The sequence below is a fragment of the Muscardinus avellanarius genome, assembly GCF_963383645.1.
Source record: "Muscardinus avellanarius genome assembly, chromosome: 2".
Classification (NCBI taxonomy): domain Eukaryota; kingdom Metazoa; phylum Chordata; class Mammalia; order Rodentia; family Gliridae; genus Muscardinus; species Muscardinus avellanarius.
This window is the reverse complement of record NC_137787.1, coordinates 106531174-106551852: the sequence shown is the minus strand read 5'-3', so window position 1 is coordinate 106551852 and position 20679 is coordinate 106531174.

Below are 20679 nucleotides of genomic sequence, written 5' to 3'. Positions count from 1 at the left end.
TTTCATATAAATCTAATGTAGTTTTAGTAAGTTCATATAGATAATTTATACTTGTTTACTATTATGAATGTCATCTTATTTTATAGTTGGTTAAAAATAGTGCCAAAGCCAGGTGTGGTGGCGCACGCTTATAATCCTAGCATTTGGGAGGCTGAGACAAGAAGATCGTGGTTTGCCGACAGCCTCAGCTATTTAGTGAGGCCCTTTGCAACTCAGTGAGACCCTGTTTCAAAATAAAGAATAGCTGGGCTGGTGGCGCACGCTTGTAATCCCCGCTTGGGAGGCGGAGACAGGAGGATCACGCAAATTCGAAGTCAGCCTCGCTTAAGAGACCCTGTTTCCAAATAAAAATATAAACAATAGGTGTCTGGGAGTGTAGCCCAGAGGTAGAAGGGCTTCCAGAAACCCAGTACCACCAAAAAAAAAAAAAAAAGAATAAAAAAAATAAGGCTGGGGGTATTGCTTGTAAGTAGGATACCCCTGGGTTCTATTCCCAGCACTGAAAAAAAAATAATAGTGCCCCCAAATTAAGTGTTTTTCATACTTTATTGAAAATCCTAAGACATTGCTACACTCTCATGAGTTCTACTTGTTTATTGATTCTGTTGATTTATCTGTGCAGTCATGTTGTTTGCAAAAATGAATGTTTTATCTTTTCCTGTCCTAGTGTCACATATATTATTTTCTTTTCCTTATTTAATTGAAGTCATTGCCTTTATAAAACTGTTCTAAAAATTAGCTGAAAATGAACATTCTTGTGTTTTCCAGATGCATGGAAACAGAACTACAGTTCATTTTTAACTAACATGTTTAATGTAGGTTTTAAAATGACCTTTTAAAGTTAGGGAATGTCTTTTAACTCCAAATTTTCTTTGAATGTTTAAAATATTTGAACTTCATCAAATGATATCACTATATCTATTGAATTAATGAGGTCATTTATATTGAAAGATTTTCTAATGTTGAACCAATTTTGCATTTCTGGAATGAATTCCATTTTATCATGATGTATTACTTTTAACCAATCTTGGGCTTAATTAGCTAATAATTGGTTTCAGTAAGCAATTTCATGATTTTTGGTTCTATGTGAATAAGTGAAATTAGTTTATAATTAGTTTTCTGATGTTACAAATTTATTAGTGTATAGTTACACACCACACTGATTAATTTTCAAAACCAATGTGTTCTGTAACCAAATGTAGTAATTCTCCCTTTTTAATTCAATTCATTTACTTTTTTATTTTTTTATTTTTTTAATTGGTGCACTGTATTCATACATCATAGTGGGATACAAACTTTTGTAGACATACATGCACACATTGCCCAGTCAGCCCCCACCGGATCCCTACCCCATTCTCTCCCCATCCCTCCCTCCCATGCTTGGCTTAGTGGTTGACATCTAGTATTATAGCAATTTATCCAAAATTAAAATGATAATCTCACATAACAGTTTCATTTGTCTGATACTAAGCTTTTGATGACTTAAAGATAACATTTCAATATTTGTTTTTACTTTCTTTCTTACCAGAGAATATTTTTTTCTATTTTTTTTTAGGTGAAACTATCATATATTTATATATTTATTTTTCAGAAAAAAAACTCTATCCTAATATGGAATATTAGATACCCAAAACGATCTTGAAAAAGAACAAAGCTAGAAGATATATATTTTCTGATTTCAAACCATATAAAGCTACAATAATTGAAACAGTGTAGTACTATTCTAAAGGCAGATATATAAACCATTGGAGTTAAATAAAAGCCTAGAGCTAAATTCTTCCCTATATTGTCAAGTTATTTTTGACAAGGTTTCCACGAACATTTGGTGGTAGAAATAATAATCTTTTAACTAAATATTGTTGAAACATAATAATTACATGGAAAAGAATAAAGTTGGACCCTTACCTAATCCCATATACAAATATTAACTCAAAATAGACAAAAGACCTAAATATAAATCTTAAGACTATAAACTTTTAGGAGAAAATATGGGTCATAAAACCTCACAACACTGAAATTGGCAGTGATTTCTTGGTTATGATTTCAATGGCACAGGCAACAGAAGAGTATACAAACTCCCTAAAAAATAAAAAAAAAATATTGTATATCCAAAGACAATGTAAACAGAGTTAACAGTTACTAATAGAATGGGATAAAATATTTCCAAATGCTATATCTGAAGGTATATTAATATTCCAACTAGAAATCCTAAAAATTAACAACAATAAAGGCAAACAATACCATTTAGAGATAGGTAAAAGACTAACATAAATAATGAATCTCCACAGATAACCAATCTTAGTTGACTGTTGGATGGAAACTCTTGTTTCTCTGGTTCTGGTGTGTGTTACCTATTTCTTCTTTGTAGTTAATCTCTTTGAGTATTTTCTCTAGTACTGGTTTTGAAGACAAAAATTCCTTCAGTTTCTGTTTGTCATGGAAGCTTCTTATTTCTCCATCTAATTTGATAGAAAGTTTTGCTGGGTAGGAAATTTTTGGCTGGAAGTTGTTTTCTTTCAGAGTTTGGAATATGTTACTCCAAGCCCTTCTGGCTCTCATGACTTGGTTTGGGAAGTCTGGAGTGATTCTAATTGGTTTGCCTCTGAATGTCACTTGGCCCTTTGTTTTTGTTGCCTTTAAGATTCTCTGCTTGGCTTCCACATTGGTCATTTTGACAATTATGTGGCGTGGGGATCCTCTTCTCCGATCCTGTCTAAAGGGAGTTCTATAAGTTTCCTGGACCTGTGTATCAACCTCTTGCTCTATGTTTGGAAAATTTTCTGCTATTACTTCCTTGAAGAGATTGTTGATCCCTTTGGTTTCACTTTCTTTTCCCTCCTCTATTCCAATTATTCTTAGGTTAGCTCTCTTAAAATGGGCCCATATTTCTTCAATATCAGATTCCTGCTGTCAGATATTTTTTCCTAGATTAGAAACTATGCATTCATTTTTGGAATGATCATCTTCTAAGAGCGAGATTCTGTTCTCCATTTGGTCTAATCGGTTGTTTGTGGTTTGAATTGAGGCCTTTACTTCATTAATTGCATCCTTTATCTCTTTTTGGCTCTCTCTGAGTTCTTTTCGAAGCACCTCTAGTATTTCTACAGTTATTTTCCTGATTTGATCTTCTAGAAATCTCTGATTTTCTGTTTTATCGGGTTCTGATGTTGTGGGGTTGTGGGCATTCATTGCTCCAGTATTATTCCTCTTTCCCATGATTTCGGAAGTTTGTGCCTTCTCTGGGTTCTTCCCTTGGGTCACTATGACTTCACTTAAGGTGCTCTGGATCTCGAGTCAGTAGTATCTCTGACCCCACTACTCCTTTACTGGGTTGTATCACAGAGTCCCTGACCCAGAGAGTTGATAGAAGCTGCTTTAGACTGTGGGGGGTGCCAGGTTGCACGTTCTCCTATGGTGTGATATCTCTGCCACCGCCACTCCTCCACTGGGTCAAGTTCCAGGGAATACAGTACTGGGATTTCTCCTCTGTGGCCCGCAATTTGACTCACTGTTCTTGAGTTCGCAGATGTAGGTGTACTGGATTCGGTGAATTCTCTGCTGCTGCCGCCGGTGGCAATATGGCGCCGCTGTCACGCCCTCGGCCGTGAGGCTGGCGTATTTCTTCTTGGTTTTGATTTCCACTCTGAATCCCTGTGGCGTGTGCTGAGCTCAGCCACTGGGAGCTTTAGATTTTACCTGCGGCGAGAAATCCCGCCTGGCTTTTCTGCAGCGGCTCACCTCGGCTTGCTGTAGCCGTCCGGTGAATTTGCTGCTGCCGCCGGCAGTATGGCGCTGCTGCCGCGTCCTCAGGCGTGAGGCCGGTTATCTTCTCTGTGGCTCTGAGCTCTGTTCTCAGTCCTCTTTCTCTCTGGAGCCTGGTGATTTTTTTTGTTTCTCTGGTGATGGTGTTTTCTGGCTATGAAAGGCGCTGATTTTGTGGTAATGGAGATTGGTTGTTAGAGGGGCTCTTAAGCCCCGCTTTTCTCGGTCGCCATCTTCCCGGAAGTCCTCAATCATTTACTTTTTGCATATTATTATTTGAATTCTTTGACAAAAGTCTTCCCAAGGCTATAAGTCCCTTTAAACAAACCATCTTTGTTTTTTTTTTTTAATCTCATCTATGACTTGTTCACTCTGTAGTTTTATTCTTTCTTTCACATATTTTCTTTTGGTTATATTTTTAAATAAATTTTGATAATAAGCTTGTTTCTTCTCAATTATTTTTCTTTCTGTATGAGTATATTAAAACTAATTGTTTTCTGAGTACTGCTTTAGTCCAACAAATTAAATAAGTAATATTTATTTCCAAGTATTATATAATTTATTTTCGAAGTAAACTATTATTTTACAATGTTATTTAGTTTGAAACAGTGAAGAGTCCTAGCTTTTTGTTTGCTAATAATTTCTAATATACTGACATTAAGACAAAGAACACAGTAGTTATGATTGTTCATTACGATTTATTAAGGCTTCCTTTTGTTAATTAGCACATGGATAATTTCTTTGAAAGTATAGTAAATACTAAAAAGTATTTTTAAAGTACTTTAAAGTTCTATGTAGGAATAGTCTAGTATTTAGAATTTTTACATTTTCCTGTCTATTTCGCCTATTTTACTTTGAGAGCAATGTTAAAACAACAAGATTAATTTATTTTCTTCAGAATTATTTTGATTATTGTTTGTTGTATTTTGAGAGTATATTGTTGAGTGCAAAATATTCATAATGACTTTTTCATAATTAATTGTTTTTTATCCATATGTGGTATGATCTTCCGGCTTAAGATTTTTAAGATTTATTTTGTCATGTGTTCAATTTATTTTCTGTTGATAGACACCTAGATTGGTTCCATAACTTGGCTATTGTGAATTGTGCTGCTATAAACATGGATATGCATTTATTACTATAATATTCTGATTTCAGTCTCTTTGGAAAGATACCTAGGAGTGGTATTGCTGGATCTTATGACAGATCCATTCCAAGTTTTCTGAAGAACCTCCACACTGATCTCCATTGCAGCTCTACTAAATTTTTAAATTTTTCTTTATTATTCTCCTTTTCAGTAGACAGAAATATTTTATTTTGGTTGTATGACAGTTAAGTACTATATCTTCTGATGATTGCTTCCAGTTAAAATATTTCTGCCTTATTCTTATTTTCCTCTTTGGTTAACAGGCAATATGTTTTCTATTGTTATAAGAGGAGAAGGCCAGACTAGTTGGTCCTGAGTCCTGGCTCTATCTTCTACATCCTCAAGGCTGAAGGATTGTACCCTAAGAAGGTGACATTTCATTAGTGCTGCTTCTTTCAAAGCATTGAAGGTGGTGGATTACTTGGTCAATTGGCAGCAAACAAATGAGGATAAATTGAGGTAGTGGTGTCTGTGTTTTCAAACATGTCTTAATATACTATGCCCCAAAAGATAGCTAATTGTTCCAGGGCAACATGAGTTTTCAAGCAGAAGTTATCAGGTAACTGAGAAGTACAAACAATTGAAAGAAAGAAAAAAAAAAAAAAAACAATCTACAACTTATGAGGAAGTGTTGCTCACTTGTCTAGATTGATTTTTTTAAAATGAACATACTAAATATTTTTCTCAACAAGACCTCCAAAGTGCAGGAAATTAAAGTAAGAATTAACAAGTGGAATGGCATCAAACTAAAAAGTTTCTTCTCATCAAAGGAAACCATCAAGAACCTAAAGAAAAAGCCTACAGAATGGGAGAAGATGTTTACCAGTCACCACTCTGCTAGAGGGCTAAAAAATACAGAATATACAAATAACTCAAAAGACTCTACACCAGCAAAACAAATGATCCAATCAAGAAATGGGCAATTGAATTGAATAGACACTTCACAAAAGAAGAGATACAAATGGCCAATAAATACATAAAAAGATGTTTTACATCATTAGCCATTAGGGAGATGCAAATCAAAACTATGCTGAGATTTCATCTAACCCCAATCAGATTGGCAAACATAAGAAATCAAATAACAACAAATGTTGGCAAGGATGTGGGGAAAGAAGAACTCTTTTACACTGTTGGTGGGAGTGCAAACTAGTTCAGCTGCAATGGAGTTTAGTATGGAGATTCCTTAGAAAGCTGGGAATGGATCCACTATATGATCCGGCTATACCACTCCTGGATATCTTTCCAAAGGGGTTGAAATCAGAGAACTACAGTAACAGACGCATACCCATGTTCATAGCAGCACAATTTGTAATAGCCAAAATATGGAACCAGCCTAGGTCTTCATCAACAGATGAATGGATTGCAAAATTATGGGAAATACACATAATGGAATTCTACTTAGTTATAAAGAAGAACAAAATCATGTCATTCACAAGAAGATAAAAAGTTGTGGAGAACACTATGTTAAATGAGATCAGCCAAGTACAGAAGAGAAGGGACATATGTTTTCTCTAATATGCCCAAACTAGGGACTATTAAGAATACCAAAGGGACTCCAGATAATGGAGGGAAAACCGCAGCAAAGCTAGAATGGAAGGATAGGAGAGAAATAAGACTGAGTTTGATTAACGAAAGAGCTATATCCAAATATGCGTAGAAGTATGAATATAGCATGGTTATCTTGGACACTCATTGTTGGGAGGGAAGGAAGGGGAAGTATGGGGGGAGAGGGTACCAAGCACAGTCTGAATGGCCATTTTCAATATGATCCACATAAAAATAAAAAATAATATATATAAAAAATGCCTTCCAGCTACGTCTGGGGATGCAGCTAAGTAGTAAAACACTCAGAGGCCCCGGGGACACCCTGGGTTCAATTCTAGTACCACACACACATACAAACAAAAATAAATAAATTAATTAAAGATAAATAAATACATCAATCAATAAATAAATCCCCAGCATAAAAAAAACTGCCTATTGTTCCTGTAAAACAAAATCAAGGAATTGTTAAAAGGTATCAGATAAAATAGTAGTTATAGAATATAAAGTAACTGTTATAAAGAACATAATAAATAATATATAAAATGGTGGGTTTTACTAAAAGCAGAATAGTGTGCCAGAAGCAATTTTAGTTGAGTAACTCTTCTCATAGGCAATAGAAAAGACATACAAAATGAAAGGTACTCATTTTTAGAACTATGAAAGATTGAAGACATAAAACTGAAGACATACAATCTCTGGGTGGCCTAATTATAATAGGAAGGGAGTCTAAAAATGAATCTTAAAAAGAGAGGACTTTGTTAACGTAAAAGTAACAATATGGTTTCTAGGAAAATATAAATATGATTTCCCTAGATGAAAGAGCTCAAAGTGTGTCATACAAGAACAGATAAGATCAAAGTTACATGTAGGTACATTCTAGGTATTTAGGGACACTGAAAATAACAAAATTATAAAAAATTCAGAGAAGGCAGGTTCATCTGTGATAGGATGAGAATTAATTAGACATCAGTTAGACATCAGAATTTTCAAAGAAATCACTCTATGCAAGTAATCACTAAAGCAATATTCTCAAAGTATTTAAGAAAAAGTACTTTGAGCCTCAGGTCTTAAAATACACCCACATTTTTCTCTTAGAACAGTTTTTGCTCTGTGCCACAGAAGTTTGTATCTTGGCTTTTGATTTTAATTTTAAGATTTTTAACTTTTTTTGTTTCCTTCTTTTCTTCTTTCCTTCTTTCTTTCCTTCTCTCTTTCTTTCTCTTTTTCTTTTTTATGGCACTGGGGGTTGAATGAAAACCACCTGAGATTTACCAACTGCCCTTTTTTATTTTTTAATTTAGAGAAAAGGCCTCATTAAGTTGTGGTATGGCAGCCTTGAACCTGTGATCATCCTGTCTCATCCTCCCAAGTACTGAGATTACCAGGTTTCAAATTTCTTTAAGAAACCACTTATCCTTTATAAATATATTGTTCAATCTCCATGTATTTGTATATTTTTATACTTGCTATTAATTTCTAATTCCATTCCATTATAATCTGAAAATATACAAGAGGTCATTTTAATTTTCATATTTATTGAAACTTGCTTGATGAAGTAATTATCAATTTTGTAGAAAGTTCCATGAGTGAATAAAGAAAAGTTTATTCAGTTGCTGTTGGATAAAATATTCTGTAGATATCTGTTAAGTCCATTTGATCAGCAGTATGGCTTAAATTTGATATGTCTTCATTTTTTTCATATCAGTGAAAGTGGTGTGTTAAAGTTCCCCCTATTATCTTACAAGGGCCCATCAATCCACTTGTGTTGAGTAATGTTTGTTTTATTAAATTGGGTGCACCTACATTCGTGATCTAATTATTTATAATTATACTATATGTTCTTATTGAATTGTACAATTTCCCAGTATATAATGTCCTTCTTTGTCTCTTCTAATTTTGGGTTGAATTCTACTTTTTCTGATATGAAATTAGCTACTCCTGCTTTCTTTCAGATTCTATTTGCATGGGATATCATTTTCCAGCCTTTCATTTTCAGGCAGTGCAAGCCTTTGCCTGTGAGGTATGTTTTTGGGAGGCAAAGTACTGTTGGGTCTTAGTTTTTAGTCCAATATGTCAGTCTATGTTTTTTATAAATTTTTTATTTTTATTTTTAACTTTTACTGGTGCATTGTAATCAAACCTCATAATAATGTTCAGAGTGATAGAGACATACACGCACATAGCACTTGATGAGCTGCACCCTGGCTTAATTTTCTCCCTCCTTTTCCCCATACAAGATATTAAGATTGGCATTGAAAAGTTTTCACGTGAACTTTACCTCAATTGAAGTGTTCCCCTCACCAGATCCCACTCCCTGCACTGACCTTTCTTCCTATACCCCTTTCATCACTCCACTGGGGTTTCTTCTTTTTCCGGAGTCCCTTTTGTATCCTCATTTTCTCTAGCTTCCATGTATGAGGGAAAATATATGGGCCTTTACTTTTTGTGACTGGCTGATATAACTTATCATAATATTTTCTATCTCCATTCATTTTTCTGCAAATGACATATTTCTTTTCTTTTTTTATGGCTGAGTAGAATTTCATTGTATGAAATGCCACAATTTTGTAATCCATTAATCTACTGAGGGACACCTAGGTTGGTTCCATATTTTGGCTATTGTGAATTGTGCTGCTATAAAGATATCAAAAATATCTTTGATAATAGATATCTATAGATATCTTAGATAATAAATATCTATAAATATCTTAGATAATATCTGATAATAGATATCTCTGAAAATATTCTGGTTTTAATCCTTTTGGAAATAATAAATATCATCCGTATTCAGTTTTACTATAGAGTGATTCAGTGAGCCTAGGCAATCCCTGCTGTTTTGTGGCATATGAGTACCTAAGTCCTCTCTAAAGGGCCAGAGAAAACATTTCTTCATTGTCTGTATCCCAGTAGCCACATCTCTCCCTGCCTGGACTGCAGCCTCAGGTGCCTGCGCATAGAAATGCTGTGTGCATCTGGTACTTTCAACATAGACTCCATCCTGCCCTTCTTTGATGAGGCCGAGGTGGCTCTACGTTTTCTCTGATGAATTTGGTCACTTGATAGCTTGATGGGGTGTGTCTATACAGCGCCTAAGGAGATTCGGCCTGAGCGGCCTATGGCCTAAGGCAAAACTTTAAGTAAAGTGATTCAGCAAAAAAGGGTCAAGATGGTGCCTGGAGGAAGCTAGGAAGGCGTGGTTTCCCCATTCATTATGGGTGGGGAGACTGAGAGGTTTTTCCCTTTCTACCTTTAAAGGAGCTTTCCGCACACATGAATGGCTCATGTACTAGCCTGGGATTGGCTGTAAACTACGTGCTAGTGATCTTTATCCCGGATAGGCTAAGCTATTTCTCATGGAAATTCCCCTCGTGGCTTGGTACTATATAAAGGATGGCTTGGAGAGAAATAAATGAGATCTCACTTGACTTGACTCCCGGCTCGTGGGTTTGTGTTCGAGTCGTCGGTACTCATCATCTCGCCAAGCCCCGTCAGCTGTCGGGCTGGATTCCCGACAATAGCTCTATGCTCAGTGATGTTAAACTGTTTCAGGCTGACCAATATGTGCTCATCTATGTAGTTTGGGTGTATGGCTTGTAGTAGAGGCGTAGTACATGTGGCAGAGGTGTTGGTCCCTATTAGGTCCTGCATGCCCAGGCAGTGTGATGCCCAGAGCCTACTCTGCTCTGGTGCAGTGATGGTGGTGGTGGTGTGTGTTGAAGGTGGGGGACTTCAGCAGCTTTTGGCTCACAGTAAGCCCAGTAAGTAATTGTAATGGCCTGGCCCAAAGGCTTCCCTTATAGTAATATTTGCTGGTATTTTTATGTGGTACAAAATGTAAGGATGTAATGCTTTGTAGAGCTATAAGCCAAAGTGTGGTTTTAAAAATGGCTGCCCACCACAGCTCACTGAAAAATTAGGAAAAGTGATCAATTTTCACAAACCAGGCTAGTTTGCAACTCCAACCCCAGCTTGACTGTTTCTGGAGTAAGCTTATAAGCTTCTCTTTCTTTCTGTTATCCTCTGCCAGGCCTATCCCAAAGCTGCAGGTGCAGGTTCAAGGCTCACGAATTCTTTTCTGCTTTGTGATCCAGTACCACAATTATATAGTCTTTCCAAGTTTCTTAACAGTCTAGTATTGTATCTCAGGACCTTCTGTTTGGTACAGCCCTTACCAATCAGCTATTTTCTGCTGCTTTGATTCCAAATTGCAGAGGAGCTGAGATCTACAGCCTACTTCTACCGCACCAACTTGAGCCCTCTGAAAAATGTTATATTCTTACAGAAATGTTACCTTCCCAAGTTCTAATTTTTTTGTCAAATGAAAGGTTTAGAAGACTTCATTATTACTGAATATGTTTAGCAATGCTATCTCCATTGCATTCAAAAGACATTTAGAAGACATTTAGAAGAATTGTGGTATTTTAATCATGCTAAACTTTATAAAAGTGAATATAGGTTCTATCATATAAGTATATCCAGTAATTTTATTATCAGTGAAGCTTATTTTTCTAAATTCAGTTTACAAATATTTTTCTTGTATAATTTCATGTAGGTTTTTAACAGCAGTTTTTAGTAGACTGGAAGCAAGAGTTGTATTTTGCTAATGATTAGTGGATGGCCTCAGGCAAGCCACTTAAATATGAATATTGATTTTTTACATGTCAAAGAAGGATAATTACATTTATCTTGAAGGGGTTTTGTAATAATTAGAATATAACTATATACAATGACTTCCAGTAGGTAATCAATAGATGGTGCAATTATTATCACTCCATTATTCTTTTAGGGGAAATAAGCATCATATCAGTTTGAGTGTATAAGAATAAAAGCTAAGATTTTACTACTCAGAATTGGCTTCCTTAGGCAGGATTGAGTTTCTTATCATAAGATATATTCAATCATAAATTTAACCACACATTGAAAAAGTGTAGGTAGAGGAGATGAAATTGTTTACTAATAAATACTTAGCCTCAAATATGACCTTTAGCATCCCTTCCAACCCTTAGTTTCTCTTTCTTGACTCCTCCCACTTTTCTAGTAAGTGCTAAATTTTGTCCTGAAACAAGTTTCTCGAATCTTTAACTTCCACAACACATGCATATACTTGTAAAACGGTGGCAAAGATATAATGTTCTGTCTCTATGGGGGATATACAGGTGGAAAAGAAGATTCAACTCAAACACATTTCCAAACAACAGATATCATTTGTGTGTTATATTTTCCCAAAGTCTTTTAACATTTATCTTTGAATATTATTTTACCTTTTCATATTGCTAAATAATAATATGTGCATTGTTTAGAAAGAAAAATGAAGCACAGAATAGCCAAATGATATCTCTTTCCCCTCATGATTGCTTCTTGCTTATATGAAGAACAGTAACTTAGAACTGGCAACTGGCATAACCAAGCTTTCAGTCTAGGTTTCTTTATTTTTATTTCTGCTATATCACACACTTCTGAGTATTCTAAGGAATTATTAAGTATTCTTAATTAGATGTCAATATATTCATGAAACTGCCCAATAGGCTAATGCATAAAGAATATGTTCTGAAAATGCTATGGAGCAATTTAAATATAAATATTAAAATTTATTATTAGTATTGCTGAACTATGTATATGAATAAGGTACAAGTAAGTGATTCTTATATTTTCAAGTACCTCATTCATATAGTACCTCTTGGGTTTATTTATGCTGCTTGGGATTTGATGAGTTCCTAAATCCAAATAGTCATACTTTTTTCTTTTAACCATTATAGAAAAATTTCAGGTACTATTTCTTTGCCTTTTTTTTCTCCCGACAGTCTCATGATTATCTCTTAATAAAACAATAATTAGAAACATATTGAAACTTCTTATATTTTTGTATCTTTTAATCTCTTTTTTTGTGGTATTGGGGATGGAACCCAGCAGCATTCTACTTCTGAGCTACAACCCCAGCCCTATTTTTTATTCTTTATTTTGAAACAGGGTCTCACTGAATTGCAGAGGGCCTCACTAAGTAGCTGAGACTGTCTGCAAACTGCAATCCTCCTGTCTCAGCCTCACAAATGCTGAGATTAGAAGCGTGCGCCACCACACCTGGCTCTTTTAATCGCTTTGATTGATAAATGTATAACTCTTTGGGGCATTTATTATGTAATTTCTACAGATTAGTCTTTCATGTAACTGATTTTCTTTTTACTTAACCTCACCTCATCTGACATTTAATCTATCATTTAATGTGCTATTTCAGTGATTATAGTTTCTAAGTTTAATTTGCTTTTCTTTGAAATGTGTGTTTTTATCTATAGTTTAATCTCTAAATATTTTACTCAAATTTATGTTGTTTCTGATAAATCCAGTACTTATATCCTAGAAGACTTCTGTGGGGTATCTCAGCTCACTTTCACTCATGGTGATTCACTTTATTCAATGATTGGGAATATTAAATTACAAGTTCATATCCAAATTTCTTGAATTAATTTTGGAAATGCTGCAGGTCCTGAATTGAAAGTGTCTCTCTTAAGGTAAGTTTGTTTTAGTTCCTACCAGGATGCCTCAGGTGATGTCAACATGAGGAAATTTTTCATTCACTTCTCATCTTACAGTTTTCAGAGGTATTTAGTTGGTGTAATTTAATAAATTCTATGTGAAGATAAGCTAAGATGAAAAATTCCCAAGAGAGTCTCCCACCCCTCAAGAAATCAATATAAAATAGAAACATTTACACCCCTAAGAGACTCACTGAAGTACAATTAATATACAAAAACCCACATGTTACTCACCTACAAGACCATTAAAAAGTCAAAATTAGGAACATAATTCACTCACAGATGTTTCCTTGTGCCTTTTTTAGTTTATTCCTGCTTGGGTAGATACTCAGAAGTTAAAGGAATGGTATATGTGGTAGGGGAGTGTCTAACTTTAAGAAACTACTAACTTTTTTTCAAAATGTTCATGCTACTCTATATTTCTACAAAAAGTATTTGAAATTTCCAATTGCTGTGCACATAATGCCAACATTTATATTGCTAGTCTTTTACATTTAACCAATGTAATATATAAACACACACACAGTTGTTTTCTTATATAGATATAGACATATATTTAGGCTGTTAATATGGTAAGTCAACCTTACTTTCCTAGACTAAATCCCATTTGTTCATTATGGATTATTATTTTCAAATAATTATGTTTGATCAGCTAATATTTCTTAAGTAATTTTTACATCTATATGAATTTTTACCTCATAATGAGGGTTGTGGTGACCCCTCATGGGGGTTGGGACTGAGGAACATAGGGTAGGGAAAGAGAAGACAGTAAAGAAGGACACAGGAGACCTGAGGCTTGGAAGCACAACAGGTGTTTATTATGCAGCTCTGCAGCATATTTATGCCATACAGAAATACCAACAACTTTTTAACCCATGTCAGCAATACACATCAGGCATGCACAGCACGTAACCCATGTAAAAGTGTACCTGGAGCCCCAGAGCACAAGCAAGGGTGGAGGTCCTTCTGGGCAGAGTAAAAGGCTAGGAGCTTATCAAGCAGAATATGCACAGAACTTAAGGTTGTGACCGGTTGTTGTCAAAACAATAGGGAAATTAAAGGAGACAGATACACTAAATTTAGCCTGAATACAAGACCAAGAACTCCTAAGGGCAGCTTGCTGCTCTTCATGCACCAAAAGGCTTAGGGAGTGACCTCAGACTCTTATGACTGGTCTGTCAGTACTCTGTCCCTCAACAGAGGGTCATTGGTCTATAGTTTTTTTGTTTTTCACTGTTAACGAGGGAACTAGTCCATGGGAAGGTGGTGGTGTGTAGGGGGAGAATTCACAAAGGAGGCATTTCCACTGGTGTTATGTTCCTTTGTGAGGATACCAATGTCAGTCTCAATATCATGTGGGAGGAGAGGGAGCTGTGATAAGGCTAGAAAAGAAAATCAAATAAATATAAATAGGAAAGAAGAACCAAAATTATCTCTATTTGCAGATGACATAAACCTATATTTAGAAAACAAAAAAGACTCAACAATAAGACTTCTAGAGATAATTAACAAACTCATCCCAGAGTAAAATATGAAATTAATATACAAACAACAGTAGCCTTTCCATATGCCAACAATGAATCCAGAAAGAAATCCAGAAAACAATTTCATTCACAGTAACTTCAAAAACAATGAAACACCTAGGAATAAATATAATGAATGAGGTAAAAGACCTCTGCAATGGAAATTATAAAATACTAAAGAAAAAAATTGAAAATGGTCCTAGAATAGCTAGAAAGATCTCCCAGGCTCTTGAATAGTCAGAATAAATATTTTCAAAATGGTCACTCTACCAGAACTGGTCTACAGAGTCAATGAAAGCCCTATTAAATATTAAAATACCAATGTAATTCTTCTAGAGCTCGAGAAATAAGTCCTAAATTTCACTGGGGAAAAAGATCCAGAATAGTCAAAGGTATTCTCAGCAGTAACAACTAATCGGAAGGCATCACAATTCCTAATATAAAAATATACTATGGAGGTATAATAATAAAAATAGCATGGCACTAGCACAGAAACAGACACATAAGCCAATGGAACAGAATAGAAGTTATAGAAAAAAAAATTCACACACTTGTATCCTATTGATTTTTTATAAAGGTGCCAAAAACATCCATACAGCCTTTTCAACAAATGGTGTTGAGAAAACTGTTTATTCATTTGTAAAAAAAAAAAAAAAGTGAACTTAAATTCCAACTTCTCATCCTACACAATAGTCAATTCAAGATGGTTCAAAGACCTAGAAATTAGACAAGAGACTTTAAAAGAGGAAGGGATATTCCAGTATTAAAACATTTAGGAACAGGTAGACATTTCCTCAATAAAGCCCTCAAGGCACAATAAATCTATCAATGTATTCTAATTTAATTTTAGTGACTCATGAACATGATTGAATTCTTGCATTTGTTTAAATATATTGGGATTTGTTTGTTACCCATCTTATAATCTGCATAAATGTTCAATGCTATGTGACAAGGCCATTTTTTTGTTGTTTTGAAGTAGAATGTTGTACAAATGCTTATTAATGAATTTGTTTCATTGTGGCAATAGTGCTGGTCAAACATTCTATTTTTTCCTGGTTTTCAGAATATGGATCTTATCAATATTTTAATGAAATTTATTAAACTTTATGATTACATTGTGGAATTCTCTATTAATCCTTTCAGTTTTCATCAGTTTCTTCTCTATATATTTTATTAATTAATTTTAGGTGCACAAACATTTATGACTTTGTTCTCCATTGATGAACTGACCCCCTTTCATTACAGAATATTCTTTATTCTAAGAAATAATTTTGTTCTAAAATTAAATTTGCTATTAATAACCTCTACAAAAAATATAAAACATTGAAAAGAGAAATTGAAGAAGATCTTAGAAGATGGAAAGTTCTTCCATGTTCATGGATAGGCAGAATAATTAGAATTAAAATGGCCATACTTCCAAAAGTGATCTACAGATTCACACATTGCTCATTAAATTACCAAGATCATTCCTCACAGACATAGAAAAATCAGTCCTTAAATTAAGCTGCAACAACAAAAAAACCAGAATAGCTAAAGTAGTTCTCAGCAATAAAACGTAAGCAGGAGGATTCACAATACCTGACTTTAAACTATACTACAAAGCCATTGTAATAAAAGAAAAACAACAACATGGTACTGGCACAAAAACAGATACATAGGCCAATGGAGCAGAATAGAAGACCCAGAAACAAATCCACACACAATAACAGTCAATTGATTTTTGACAAAGGGGCCAAAAACATACACTGGAAGAAAGCCTGTTCAGCAAATGGTGTTGGCAAAACTGGTTAATCATATACAGAAAATGGAAATTAATCCCACTTTCTCACCCTGCACAAGAGTCAATTCAAGATGGATCAAAGACTTGGAAATTAAACCAGAGACCTTGAGACTACTTGAAGAGGGCATAGGTCCAACACTGAAACACATAGGCACAGATAAAAACTTTCTCAACAAGACTGCAAAAGCACAACAAACTAAAAGGCAAATAAATACATGGGATTGCATGAAACTGAAGAGCTTCTGTACAGCAAAGGAAACTGTCAAGAACCTCAGTCGAGAGCCAACAGAATGGGAGATTTTTGCCACCTACTCCTCTGATAGAGGACTAATATCTAGAATATACAGAGAACTCAAGAAACTCAACACTAAAAAAACAAATCATCCAATCAAAAAAATGGGCAAGTGAACTAAATAGACACTTCATGAAAGAAGAAATTCAAATGGCCAATAAATGCCTGAAAAAATGCTCAACATCATTGGCCATCAGAGAGATGAAAATTAAAACTTCCCTGAGATTTCACCTAACTCCAGCTAGAATAACAATCATTCAAAACACAAACAACAACAGATGCTGGCGAGGATGTGGAGAAGTGGGAACTCTAAAGCATTGTTGGTGGGATTGCAAATTAGTGCAACCACTTTGGAAAGCAGTATGGAGAATCCTCAGAAGAATGGGAACAAATTTACCATTCGATCCAGCAATACCACTTCTGGTTATCTACCCAAAACTAAGGAAACCAAACTACCAAACTAATGCATGTATATCTATGTTCATAGCTGCACAAACTATGGAATCAGCTAAGATGTCCATCAACAGATGAATGTATTACAAAACTGTGGGATATGTACACAATGGAATTTTACTCAGCCATAAAAAAAACACAATTACATCCTTTACAGGGAAATGGATGGAACTGGAGGACATTATGCTAAGTGAGATTAGTCAGTCACAAAAAATAAGAAATCAGATGCTTTCTCTAATATGCAAAGCTAAGGAGAAATGGCTCATAGGAGGACTCTAGATGAAAAAGGAAGTTCTATAGATGAGAAAATAAGACAATATAACTGAGGGGATGGGAGGGGGGAAGAAGGAAACTCTCTGAAGCACATGATGTACTTAAACATATCGATGTCAGTCACTAAGCCAAGCATAGGAAGGAGGGATGGGGAGGGAATGGGGTGGGGATTGGGTAGGGGCTAACTGGGTGATGTGTGCATGTATGTCCACAAGTTTTTTACCCCATTATGAAGTACAATGCAACAATAAAAAATTAAAAATATTTGTTATTAATACAGACATCCCAGTTTTCTTTTAAAAATAATAGTGTTAGTATCTCATCTATTTTGTTATCTCTTTAGTAACCTTTTATGTCTTTATGTAGAAAGTGAGAATTTTTATGGATATTATGTATTTGTCATTTTTATATAATATCTGCATTTTTATTGTAATGTCAGTAGACCAGTCAAATTTAATCTTTGAATATATTTAAACTTGATTCTTGCTATTTTTTCTTTGTATAACTTTTGTTCTTTGTTACTTCTCAAACTATCATTGTCTGTCCTCCTATGCCTAAAATATTTCCAAGATTAAATTTTATGTCTTTTTGGAAACTTATTTATAATTTCTTGAATGCTGCTTTATTATCTTATTTGAGGCTTATCATTCACATTCTTGTTTTCAAGCTGTGAAAACTTCCAGTGATCTTGCTTTACTTCCTGTGCAGTATAAGAAATTTATAAGAATATTTTCCCTTTTATCTTCGTGCTGTAGTCATACATTTTACTTCTATACGGGGTATAAATCCCCAAAATGTTTTTTATTATTTTGTTTCTACCAGCCCATTATCTTTCTTTTTGTTTGTTTGTGTTGTAATTTTACATCATATTGGGGTATAGAGTGTCAGAAAAATATATGCACATAGTTCTGGGTGCCCTTCCCATCTGCTTCCTCCTTCCTCCATGTGCATATCTTTGAGCATAGATGGTTACTTTTATATACATTCATTGCATTATTTCAACTGTTATATCCTTTATGATTTCATCCTACCTCATTCTTTCCCTAATTCCCTCAGTCATTTCTTTGGAAGATCTATTCATCTATTTGATGTTGCCCCAATTTCTGAATATCTCTTTATCTTCCATATATAAGATAAAACGTACATCTACTCATATTTTGAGATTGGCTATACTCTCAGTATAATATTCTTGAGTTCCATTCATTTCCCTGCAAATGTTTTGATTTTGTTCTTGTTTATGGTTAAGTAAAATTTCATTGTGTGTATATATAGCAAAGTTTTGTGATCTATTCATCTATTTATAGATAGGCTATTTTCATAATTAGTCTACTGTAAATTATGCTTCTATGAACATAGATATACGACTGTCCTTATAATATTCTGATTGAATTTCATTTGGGAAGATGACCAGGAACACTATCTCTAGGTCATCCAGTGGCTCCATCCGCATTCTTCTTAGAAAGCTCTATGCTGATCTCCATAGCAGTTATATTAGTTTGCAGTACCACCAACAGTGTAATAGGGTTCCTATTTTTCCATGTACTTTCTAGCATTTATTATTATTTGTGTTCTTAATTATTGCTATTCTAACAGGAGTTAGATTAAATTTCAGTGCAGTTATAATTTGCATTTCCCTGGTTGCTAAATATTTCAAACATTTTTTTATATATTTCATATATGGCCAATTGTATTTCTTCTTTTGAAAAGTCTTTTCAGTTTAGTTATCCATGCTTTTATTGAGTTATTTAATTGAGTTTTTTTTTAGTGTTAACCTTTTTAAGCTATTTGTATCATCTAAATATTAGACCTTTGTTAGATGGGTAGGTGGTGAAGAACTTCTCCCATTCTGTAGGCTCTCTCTATAAAATCTTGATCGTTTTCTTTGCTGGGCAGAAGCTTTTTAACTTAATGCTATCCCATTCATTAGTTCGTGTTTTAATTCTCTGAGCTTTTGGAATATCATCAAAGAAATGTCTACCAGTACCTATGTGTTGGAGTGTTGGCTTTATACCATCTTATAGTAGTTTCAAAGTTTGTGGTCTGATTTCTATGTCTTTGATCCACTTGAGTTTAAAGAGATTCCAATAATATTAAAAATTTCAAAATATTTGTCCATGCAATTGCCATTTCTAGTGTTCATATTTCCTTTGCCTAGATCCATCAGATATCATTTTTTTCTCCTTGAAGGGCTAGTGCTGGTAATAAATAACTTCTTTTATATGTCTGAAAAAATTGTGTTTTACTTTCATTTCTGAAAGTTATTTTCTCTGTGTGAAGAATCCTACATTGACAAATTTATTCTTACTTTTGTTACTCTACTGTTTTCAAATGTGTACTGTTTCATATGAGAAATTTGCTTTGACCCTTTTTGTTTCTTTGTATTTTTTATATTTGTGATTTCAATTTTTCTCTTTATCACTACTGCTCTAAAATTTTTCTGCTTTAAATGTTTTAATTTTTTAAATTGACTGGGTGTGGTAGCACATAACTGAAATCTTAATCTTTAAGAGGCTGAGATGGGAGGATCGCAGGTTCAAGGCAAGCTTTAGTAACACAGTGAAAAATCCTAATCAACTTACAGAGACCCTATTTCAAAATAAAAATAATAATAAAATGGCTGACACTGTAGCTTGGACATAAAAGACCCCTGGGGTCCATCCCCAGTACCATACCCCTCAAATTTTAAATATTTTAATATGCTTTAAATGTTTTCTCTTTATCATTCTTTAAACATTTGTGTTATGTTTTGGATGCAAAATGTTCCCCCACCTGTGATGGGTGGGCAATACAGCAGGGTGTGAAGCAAGGTCATGGTTGGATTTGATCACTGAGAACATGGCCTCAAGGACTGTATCTGTCTCTGCCCCCCTCCTCTCTCTACTTCTCTGATTCTGGGCTACCATGATATGAGGATGTTTTTTCCCTTTCTTCCATCCCCTAAACACCTGCTGCCTAGCTGTTCCTGCTGCAAACCAGCTGAGCAGGGACTGACCCCTGAAATTCTGAACCTTAAAATAAACCTCTATTCATTTAAGTTGTGACTTTCACGTATTTTGGAGACAGCAACAAAAAGCTAAGTATTTGACTATGATGTATCTTGGTGTAATTTTTTTCTTTTTTGATACTTGTGACTTCTTGATATACTCTAATTTCTGTTAGTATAATTGTTAACAGATTTGAAAAATGTTATGCCATTAATTCTTTGTTTTTTTTTTTTGCTATCTCTTTTAGATAAAGAACTTGATATCCACAGACTCTGATATTATGGGAGTTCCTAGGAATCAATCCTACATGGATACTGAGAGATGACTGCATATAGCTGTTTTTATTTGATTTTTCTACCTTTATACAGCACTTGGGTTTTTCTAAGGAGC